This window comes from Cardiocondyla obscurior, linkage group LG01 (assembly GCF_019399895.1).
Source record: "Cardiocondyla obscurior isolate alpha-2009 linkage group LG01, Cobs3.1, whole genome shotgun sequence".
Taxonomy (NCBI): Eukaryota; Metazoa; Arthropoda; class Insecta; order Hymenoptera; family Formicidae; genus Cardiocondyla; species Cardiocondyla obscurior.
In genome coordinates, this window is record NC_091864.1 from 4008107 (window position 1) to 4019600 (window position 11494).

The 11494-nt window shown below is 36.9% G+C and overlaps 1 pseudogene; it reads right to left on the reverse strand.

Annotated features, from left to right (window-relative positions):
* Positions 1–6147: 6147 nt before the first annotated feature.
* On the reverse strand, positions 6148–8456 carry LOC139108564 (intraflagellar transport protein 140 homolog; annotated as a pseudogene).
* Between the last annotated feature and the right edge of the window lie 3038 nt (positions 8457–11494).

Below are 11494 nucleotides of genomic sequence, written 5' to 3' on the forward strand. Positions count from 1 at the left end.
GTGGGAATCCACGATATGGACCGATGAAAAGGTCTTCGTATCGTGTGATGACCACAGGCCACACGTATGGCGTCCAAAAGAGCAACGGTTGAACCCGAATCACGTTGTGCCTCTCCACAGAAGTGGAAGGAAATCGTGTGCGATGTGGGGATGGGTATCCGGTACTGCAATCGGAGAATTGGTACACATTCCTGAGAGAATGAACTCGACAGTGTATATTCGCATACTGGAAGAAGTTCTTCTTCCTTCAGTACGCGCAATATACCCTGAAGAGGATATGCCAATTATCCGATTAGTGCAGGATAATTCCGCTGTCCATACGTCACGTGAAACACAAGCGTGGTTCCGGGATCATCCCGAGATTCTTTTGATCGACTGGCCAGCTCGTTCGCCCGACTTGAATTTAATAGAGAACGTTTGGGCGCAAATGGTTCAGCGATGGGAACCACGAAGGGATAGGACGATAGCAGCATTGGTCGACCATGCGAAGGAAGTTTGGGAAGGACTTCGGTTCCAACCAGACTTTCTCGCAAACTTGATTGATTCGATTCCTAATCGTCTCAATCAAGTGATCGACCGGTCCGGATACTGGACAGATTATTGAGGTCTTCCTCCGCAGCTTCGCCCACGAACGGCCCTTTTCAGGGCCGGCAAATATTTACGATTGATCGGCCTACTCAGGGGATATCAAATTGTCTTTCTCAAGACATACAAAATTCAAACTGTCTTTTTCAAGACAACATTAAAAGTATTACTTGTCTTTTTCAAGACAGCGACCGAAATTATAAATTGTCTTTTTCAAGACAAGATTGAATTTAAAATAGTAATTTTATTAATAAAACATTTTTTTTTCAGGGATAGTATTCTAAAAATTTGTTATATCGGCGCTTCGCGGCTTCGCGGCACACGTGCGCGCACGCCGCCGTCGGCGCAGACCGGAGAGACTAGTGTACCGCCGAACGCTATCTCTGGTGGCCCGTGTACGTGCAACATGATAATGCTGATGTGGGACATTTTGCGCTGATAAAAAATCTTTCTCGCCTCTTAAGCATACAACTGAATAAAACGAAGAACAGAAAATATTTTTGTGATTGGTAAATATATATTTATATGAGTAATAACAATAATAATAATAATAATAATAATTTGTATTAAATTAAATTTTTTAAAAACATATATATTTTTTAGCTGTCTACAATACTTTAGTTCGAATGACAGGATGGAGAAACCTAGCGTCGAGTGCATGAATATCAACGAATGTGCTATCAAGTTGCCCACCGATAATGATTAATGGCTAACTTTTGGCAACTACAGAAGGAAGGAACGAGTTCCATTTATAGTCTACACCGATCTCGAATGCACGTTGGAAAAGGTAAAAGATGATTCAACAACACCTACACATGCCTATCAGCATCACAAGGCATTTAGCATAGGGTACTATGTGTGCTGCTCATACGATAAAACGTTATCGCGGTATCGGTTTCGTCGTGATAATAACTGTATTGCATGGTTCGCCGAGGAACTAAGAGTCCTAGCGCATGATGTAAAGTCACTATTATCAAACGCTGTACTTATGACAGATTTCACGCGAGATGAGTGGGAAAAATTTAATAAAGCAACACACTGTCATATATGCGAAAAGCCGTTAGCATCCGGTGATACGCGAGTACGTGATCATTGTCATTTAACCGGTCGATACAGAGGCCCTGCACATTCAAGTTGTAACTTAAATTTTATGGATTCAAATTACATTTCTATCGTGTTTCATAATTTATTAGGTTATGATGCACATTTTATAATTAAAGAAATTGCAACAGCGTACGATGGAGCGATAGAGTTGCTTCCCATAACAAAAAAAAAATATATATTATTTACAAAAAATGTTAAAAGTACTACAGATGATAGAAATAATTGTATAAAATTACGTTTTATCGATTCATTTAAATTTTTAAATACGAGTCTCAATAAATTAGCATTTTTTCTTACTACTGATAAACTGCGAATTTCGCGACGTGAATTTCATAACTTATCGGTAGAAACTTTTAATCTGTTAACACGTAAAGGCGTTTTTCCATATGAATACGTTGACTGTATCGGAAGGTTGGACGACTCACGCTTACCATCACGTGAAAAATTTTATAGTTTATTGACGGGTGAAACAGTATCTGAAAGCGATTACGCACACGCCGTTAATATCTGGTATCGGTTCTCTATTTAATCGCTCGGAGAGTACAGTAATCTGTATTTAAAAACTGATGTCTTGTTGTTGGCTGATATATTTGAAAATTTTAGAGAGTTGTATAACGAGTTATGGGCTTGACCCAGCGTATGATTATACATTACCTGGTTTTACGTGGGATGCAATGTTGAAACATACTGGCATTACATTTGAATTTCTTAGAGATATTGATATGGTTATGTTCGTTGAACGCGGTATTTGAGGCGGCTTAAGTCAATGTTCAAATCGATATGCACACGCCAACAACAAGTACATGCAGTCGTATGATTAATCAAAACCATCATCGTATTTGATATACTATGATGTTAATAATTTGTACGGTTAGGCGATGTGCCAGCCATTGCCCTACGCAGATTTTCAATGGATTGTGATCAAATGATAACGCTAGTAATTTTGATATACTGAGCGTACCGCTTGATTCACTCGTTGGTTATATTCTTGAGGTCGACTTAGAATATCCTCAAGGTTTACATGATGCACACACTGACCTACCGTTTTGTCCAACACGCGATAAGCCACCCGGTAAACGGCAGGAGAAGCTCCTTGCAACGTTGAGCGATAATAAACGTTACATCATTCATTATCACAACGTGCAGCAATGTATGTGCATGGTCTTCGCGTTACAAAAATACATCGCGTGTTAAAATTTAAACAATCGTCATGGCTTCGCGCATATATTGAGCTTAACACAACATTTAGAACTGCAGCAACAAATGATTTTGAAAAGAATTTATATAAATTAATGAACAATGCGGTATTTGGCAAAACCATGGAAAATGTACGCAATCACGTCGATGTAAAACTTATAACACAATGGGAAGGTAGATTCGGTGCTGAAGCGTTGATTGGGAAGCCAAATTTTTACAGTCGTAGCGTTTTTGCTGAAAATCTTATGGCGATTGAAATGCGTAAACTCGAGATAAAATTCAATAAGCCGACTTATGTTGGTATGTGCATTCTTGACATATCCAAGACATGCTTATATGAATTTTATCACGAGTACATGCAACCATTGTATCACGATAAATGTAAAATAATGTACACTGACACAGATAGTCTCATATATTATATCGAGTGTGATGACGTATATAAGACTATGAAACGTGACATTAACAGATTTGATACGAGCGACTACGCACCCGACAATGTATATAATATTCCACTCGTCAATAAAAAAGTGCCCGGTTTGATGAAAGATGAAAACAATGGTGCGATTATGACCGAATTCATAGGACTTAGATCAAAAATGTATACTTTACGAGTCGATGGTAAAAGTGATACGAAAAATATTAAAGGCGTAAAAAATAATATTGTAGCAAAGACGATAGTATTCAATGATTATGTGCGATGTTTGCGGGAGGAAATTGAAATGACTCGGCAGCAGACATGTATAAGATCGAAGTTGCATGAGGTGTATACCATACGCGAAAAGAAAATTGCTCTAAGTCTATACGATGATAAGCGATATATCGTACCCGGTTCTATGAAAACTTTACCGTGGGGACATTATAAAATACAATTGTAACAAAAAAAAATGTTAATATATTTTCTTAGTTTTATATACACTTATGTATTACATATAATAAAGTATATGAATGTAAAATAAAAAAATGTATCTATTATACAACATTATTTTTATGTATCCATGAATTGTGAGAATTGTTAAATCCTAACCATTTTACAAAAACATTATTTCCTTTTTTTCGCAACACTTTTTCAACGAGATATACATCGGGATTTTTCACACGAAGTAACTCCTGTTCGTAAAATCCTCCAGCTATAGGTTTTCCAAGAGAATCCACCAGGTGATATGTTGCTGGGTTAGTTTGCAACACTTGAGCGATTTTAAATACTTCTGTGGTCCAGTTAGGCGTGTAACCTTTCTCAAATATCGTTTTGAATTTACTCACACGTACAGAATCGCCCACTTTAAATCGTGTTGGAGCTGCGATTTTTACACGACTGTACACCGTTGTTAAGAGTTTGTTCGCGATTGCCGAAGTAACATCAAAAAAAAAAACTTGGCGTTGCGAAACCAAATCTTTAAAATCTCAAATTATAATTTTGCTTTTTACGATGTGCTATGCATCAGATTTTTGTGTAAAAAGTATTTCATTTTGAAGTACACATTTTATGTTCTACTTTGGGGGAGTCTTTTTTGGGGGAATTTTTTTGGGGGAGTCTTAGTTTTGTTTTTAAACTTTTTCGAGGATGCTTCTCGCAAGCCTATACTTGGTGCTTTTTTCTACCTTTTTTTTAAAAAGGTCATTTTGGAGAGATTTCATTCATTTTGTAGTAGTTATTAACTTACAATTGAAATGCTACAAGCGCGTTTTTTAGTTAATTCAGCCAATCAGAAGCGATTCAGTCAATCAGAAGCAAGAAAAATACAAGAAAACGAAAGAAAATTATTAATAATCATTAATTTACAATTGAAATGCTACAAGCGCGTTTTTTGATTAATTCAGCCAATCAAAAGCGATTCAGCCAATCAGAAGCAAGAAAAATACAAGAAAGCGAAAGAAAATTATTAATAGTCATTAACTTACAATTGAAATGCTACAAGCGCGTTTTTTAGTTAATTCAGCCAATCAGAAGCGATTCAGTCAATCAGAAGCCAGAAAAATTCAAGGAAGCAAAAGAGATTATTAATAGTCATTAATTAGTTAATTCAGCCAATCAGAAGCGATCAGCCAATCAGAAGCAAGAATGAAAGCGAAAGAGAATAATCATTAATAGTTAACAGTCATTGCGAGAAAATAAGCAAGGATTGCAAAAAAAAGCGAAAACGTATTTTACCCCGGTTATCACTAAATAAATGCACGACAAACAGTCCTTGCACGGCGAACAGTCCTAAGCCCAATCTGCGCTGTCAATGTAAATTATATATAGATAACAGAAAATAAGCGAGGATTGTAAGAAAAAGCGAAAACGTATCTTATCCCGGTTTATTACTGTATGCACGACGAACAGTCCTTGCACGACGAACAATCCTTGCACGACGAACAATCTTAAACCCAAATCTATCTCACAACTCACAAAAAACACGAACAATACTTCACTCTCATTGTAGTGACAGCCAGTAGTCACAAACTATGTAAATATACGTTACGAAACTCACCGTAATTACTAAACTACAAACGCATTTTAACGCAATTATTGAAAACTCGTACTAAAATCGCGATCGGCTTTTATCCTTCCCTCCAAATCCACATAACGCAATATGGCGCTCATAAGAAACATGGACATAAACGACGACATATTCGACAAGTAAGTAAATTACAACTTAATAATTAATACACATACATACACACATATACACACACACACACATATATATATTTTTTAATTTTTCAGTATCATGGAAATCGAAAATGAGCGTCAGCCGTCTCCTTGCGACAAGGAGACGGCTGCCCAACAGCAGCCCCCTCCTCGTCCCAAGAAGACGGCTGCACAACAGCAGCCGCGTCTTCATCTGAAGGAGACGGCTCATCCTCGTAGATCGGAGCCAAAATTAATTGTCATAAGGCGTGACGAAACCGGACATCACGCGGTGCTCGAAGAGCCCGCACCGGCCGAGCCAACGAAAGAAGAATTACTGAAAAGAATAAAAGAACTAGAAGAGATGGTGAAGAAACGTAAGTAACAACAAAAATTAACATCATATTAATAATTAATATTTTATTTTATTTTTTAATAATATTTTAATATTTTATTTTATTTCATTTTTATTTACAGCACCACGTTGGCATAAAGGAGGAAGAAATAGGGGCCGGGGCCGTGGTCGCGGTCGCGGACGTGGTCGTGGACGTGGCCACGGCGCCAGCGCCACGGTCCATAACCAAAACTTGTATTTTTACTAACTAATCATAAATGTAAATAAATAAAACTAATAATTATCACTGTATTGCTGTGTTCTGAATGCGACGTCCAAGGCTTTGTGTAAGAGACCGGCTTTATGATACAGCAGTACTGCGCGATCTGGTTGATTATTGTCTTCGTAAAATTTAGCAACGTCTGTCTGTGAGTGCCGTGACGCCAGTATAGCTAGTGGCCACAATTCTTCCCGCATAAAATGTTCCTGCGAATAACAAAATCGTAAAAACTCTTGTCAAGTAAATCGAAATGGGATAATTAAACAAGATATAAAGAATCAGTTTTTTAAAAAAATTAAACGTTTTACCTTACATAAACGTATCGCATTGGTATAAGCTTTGGCGACCGTATAAAAATTAATTGCTTGCATCACGTTATTTTTCGATTCGTAATGTGCAGCTAGATGATATGCTGCTGCGACGTGATTTGTTCTAGTTACTAATTCACATACTTCAATTCACATACGTCTCTTCCGAAGTAGCAGAGCAGTCTCGTCATTGACAGAGTATCCTTCGCTTGCTCGTAAAGATGTAGAGCAGTCTCCATATCACCGGTTGACTCAGTATATTGAGCGTGCCAATTTTTAATTTCCCTATGACAACATCAATCGTATTATATAAAATATTTTACAGTAAAAGAAACACTTTGTATTATAACGATTTTTTGATCGACATATTTGATTAGTATTATTAAATGATGTAACTTACGATTCTTCTGAACTGTTCAGATATGTGAGTAACTCTCGAGGTCTCATTAAAAGCATTCTGGGAACTTCAAACCGGTGACAATCGGCTTTCGTATACATATCAATAGCCTCCGCTACTTTACCTTGCTGCTCCAATGCACGAGCGTAATTGTAATAGCTTTTTTTTCACGGATTTTGTTTTCATTATTACCTTATTGAATCGCCTCCTTGAATTTATTTCGCGCCTCGTACAGCCGTCCAAGTAAATCGAGACGTTTTGCTTCCCGGAATAGACGTTCAGCATCGGTCTGCAATTTAATAAAAAACGTTATACGGTCTTAATCTTTCCTCTAATTTTAATATCAAGTATCGTGAATAATCTCCGATTGTTTTCGTGACTACACATTACATGTAAACCAAGTTCGACGGCTAAAATTCCTACTTGTGCTTCCAAATTTAATGTATCATCTTTCATTGCTTCACGTAAAACACGTGCGGCATTAGTCTGTTTCATATGACCGAGGCAAAGAAGAGCCATGTTCAACTGCTTCGTTTTCACACACATTTTAGCCAAACTTTTCCAGACAGCCTCATTCTTTATAGATTTAATAGCTTTAAAAGCTTCTTCCATATTCGCCACGCTAATATGAAAACTAAAGTCCATTACTGCTTTTCTGGTAACAGTCACATTCACCGAGTTCTTCGAAGTCTCTCATTAATAACTGCACTATCTTGCTACTTTTATCCACGCTTTTTTCCGAATTTAAAATAACAATATGTGGTGAATGTACACCTAGCAATCGGCAATTCTCGTCAGCGATTGGTTTCACGTCCTGTATGACAATGCCATGATCTGATGTCACGAATAATGATACTAATACTACAGAAGCTTGTGCAATCTGCTAAAAAAAAAATTACTTATTAAATGTAGTCACTATAGAATATATGTACAGATAAATTCAAAATGTAACTATAAACAAATTAGTAGATATTACCTGATCATTTTCTTTAATAAAGATTTTAGAATCATGACTTTCTAATCGTTGAGCTCGACATACTAATAATCTGGGTTCTTCCACATCTCAGCAATGCGCCGTAATTAATCTTCCTTTGCACTGTGCAGCTCTGAAAATGCCAAAGTATTATTATCTTTGCGTATTAATATACGTTAACGTTACATTACTGAAAATCATAAATTACATTCGATATGCAATCGATTAGTAGAAAATATGATTTATTCCAGAACTGTAAAAAAAAGTAGTCGCTACAATTACGATTACAATTATTTGTAATAAAAAAAAAGGCATAATTATCGATTATGATTATAAGGCGAAGTAAGCGTAATCATTCAGTTATTGATTACTAAAGTAATCACTACTTGTACAGCTTTGATTTACTTTCATTTATGATTCGATCTGCAATCGCGTCAAACTTTTTCAACTTATTTACTCACAACTTAGAGTCATCATCGGCAATGTCATCCGACTCTCCGAAATCCATTTCATGAATTTGATCACTCTCAATATCCCAAACATATAAAACTGAACTAGGCATAAGATTTGCCATGGCAACGGTGATCGAGACACAATGGCAATCCAAATTACATCTAGCCTCAATGACTTCGGCAAAATCATTAATCATCTCGTACGTTGCCATAGCGCGAGTATGTAGTTTAGCTTCGTGTTTACCGAGATTCCAAATCTTTAAAATAATATTAGTCACACTTACCTTAATTAACGGATCACTGCGGATCACTAACCTCACACGTCAAACTCACACGTCAATCAACAGAGTCGATAATCGATAAATCAATCCGCACCATCTAGCGACGCGAAAACGAAAGGGACATTTTTCGAGACGTAAAAATGACGACGGAGTATCTTAATAATTTTATACTTGTAACCAAAATTAACATCGCGATATCTTTATTTATAGACCACGCAGCGAAATAATAAAAAGACTTTTATTATATAAGTCGACCATAATCTATACAATATGCCTATTAAGAAAGCGATTGGTTGAGCCGTTATTGAGATCCGGTAATCTACGGATTTCTCAAAACGTCGTCTCGCGTAATAGAGGCACGATAGTGCCTCGCTGCGCTTATACTTGGCGTGAGGCACTACCGTGTCTCTTGATGTTCTTTTATGAGCTTCTGCATATTTGCGTTGTAGAATTTTTTTCCTTTGTCAGTCTGTAAATTTTTTGGACATCTGTTGTAATCTGTAAATATCTTCGCAATCGCCTTAGCAACTTCGCTACCACTCTTCGTCTTTAACGGAATGGCCCATTCATGTTTGCTCAACACATCGATAACGGTGAGAATATAGTGGTAGCCTTTGTTGACACGTGTGTAAGGACGCATCTCGACGATATCAGCTTGCCACAGATCATCATATCTGCACACTATGACATGTCTTCGAGGAGAATTTTTTCTCGCTGGAGCATGCAATTCATTTACCAACTGCTTTTTTTTGAGACTTGATGATGCAGACATTATTTATTATTTGATATTTGTTGTATAAATTTAGTTTTTTCAGTGGAGCGTATTTTTAGCATATCCTGTACATTACGTTGTAATATTTCTATTTTTGTATTCAATTCCTTCAGTTGATCTTGTAAAATGCGTACGTTTTGTTGAACATATCGTTTATTGACTGCATCATCATCGTCTGAAGGTTCTGCAACATGCTTAATTTTGTATGACCTTGCATCATAATCAGTAGCTGTTGCGCACAGAGCGTTATCACGCACGTAATTTCTAAGTAACGCACTGCATCGATCATGCGAGTCCACACCGCTTCTTGTAAGCGATATTCCAAACTTGTTGATCGGCATTTCAGTACACACTAAATAAATCGTTGACATGTGTATTAATTTATGATAAGTCCTGCTTCGCGAAGTTCCTCTATAATAGATAGAATCTTGTTATCGTGAGCGTTATGACCAGCGCAACGCGATGCTTTAAGCAATCGAAGCCAATCGACAAGCTCGTTTGGATCATCCCAATGAACGTAATCGATCCTGTTGTCGTTGACTGTCACAGTGCGTAGTATGCCTTGCCCAATTTTTTTATCTAGTAAAGGAGCGATTATACTCTTGTATTTGTAACCCTTGTTACTCTTCACCTAATTCTGCGCGTTGTAGTCACGTTTATGAGAGTTCGTTGCCAAGAGTATATTTTTATAGTTTTCTTTATCAATATTGTTGTAAGTGCTCTCATCGGGAACTTTTATGAAAATTAATTCAAATAGACCTGGCGTCCCAGAATACATTTTACCATCTATGAATATATTATCATTCTTATCCACATCGATACGCTTGTTACCAATCATCGTGCCATCGTCACTTATCGGTCCATACTGCGTTTGAAGAGCTGATACTTCTTCCAATGTATGCGTTGAACGTTGAACTGGTGTTATCAGCGATTCATTTGTATGATTAAAATCATCATCAATGATATGAGAATGTGAAACATCATGTGCTACATTTCGTTGATGTTTACTCGTTGATGCCTTATTCAACGACGACGACAATGAGGTATGCGATCGTTTTGTCATTAATTTAAATGGAGTTGATGTAGCCTTTAACCGTTTCTGTTTTGGTGTTGATCCATATTCATCTTCAGATAATGATATCGGTTGAGTATGTAAACGTTTTACCGTAGATTTCATCGGAGCCGATGCTATTATCGGCGATAAGGCGTTTAACTGACGTTTCCGTTTCGGCGGTGATCTGTGTTCATCATCATTATCATCATCACTCGATGTTGTTATCAACGATGAGGCGTTTAATCGACGTTTGCGTTCTGATGATAATCCGTTTTCATAATCAGATAGTGATATCGGAGACGCTGTAATTAGCCGTTTCTGTTTTGGTGTTGATTCATTTTTCGGTATAACTGATTCGACTTCGGTGTTTCCGCCAGTATTTTCAACAATTTGTTTTAGAGGTGTGATAATAGGTTTAAAGTGTCGCTCCAACGTGATATTCTCGTCCATTCTCCCCGTTTTGAGAGCTTGATACTTTTTGCGAATTGCATCACTCGTTTAAGCGATTTGCTTCACTATCTTCTCCCGATCTTTACGTTCAATTCTGTCCTTCATATTGAGATTGTTACAGTTTACTTGATGGACGTTTCAACGATGTCTGACTGTGTTAGGATAGTGCAAACTCATTAAATCCCTTTTTATATCGGCCATTTGAAATCGCACTATCCTTATCAATCACTACAAATCCATACTGTTGTTGCCAACAGATATTACACAAATTACTGAATTCTGTAAAAGACATGTCAGTATTTACATGATCATGGTATACATGCTTCATATTTGTTCCATCCTGTTTGAATAAAATTATTAAATTTGTATTGTCGCGTATAAGATGCTTCGGTATCTTTGCATATGTCTGACATAAATAAAAACTGTCGACGTTTGCGTGTCGGTCTACCGCAAAATATTTTCTTACAACGTTTTGTTTATCACATGCCACATCATTAAAGATAAAGATTGAATTTGGAAGAGCATCGCTCGGTGGAATCACATCACTATTATTAGAAAATGTATAATAACCTATTTCTTTTATCGGTGCTAATAACTTTTCAAGATATTGATATTTTGGCTGTTGGTAGTGATTTCGAACATAAATATTTTCAAATACACATAAATATTTTCAAATCGTAAACCGTGCGGACT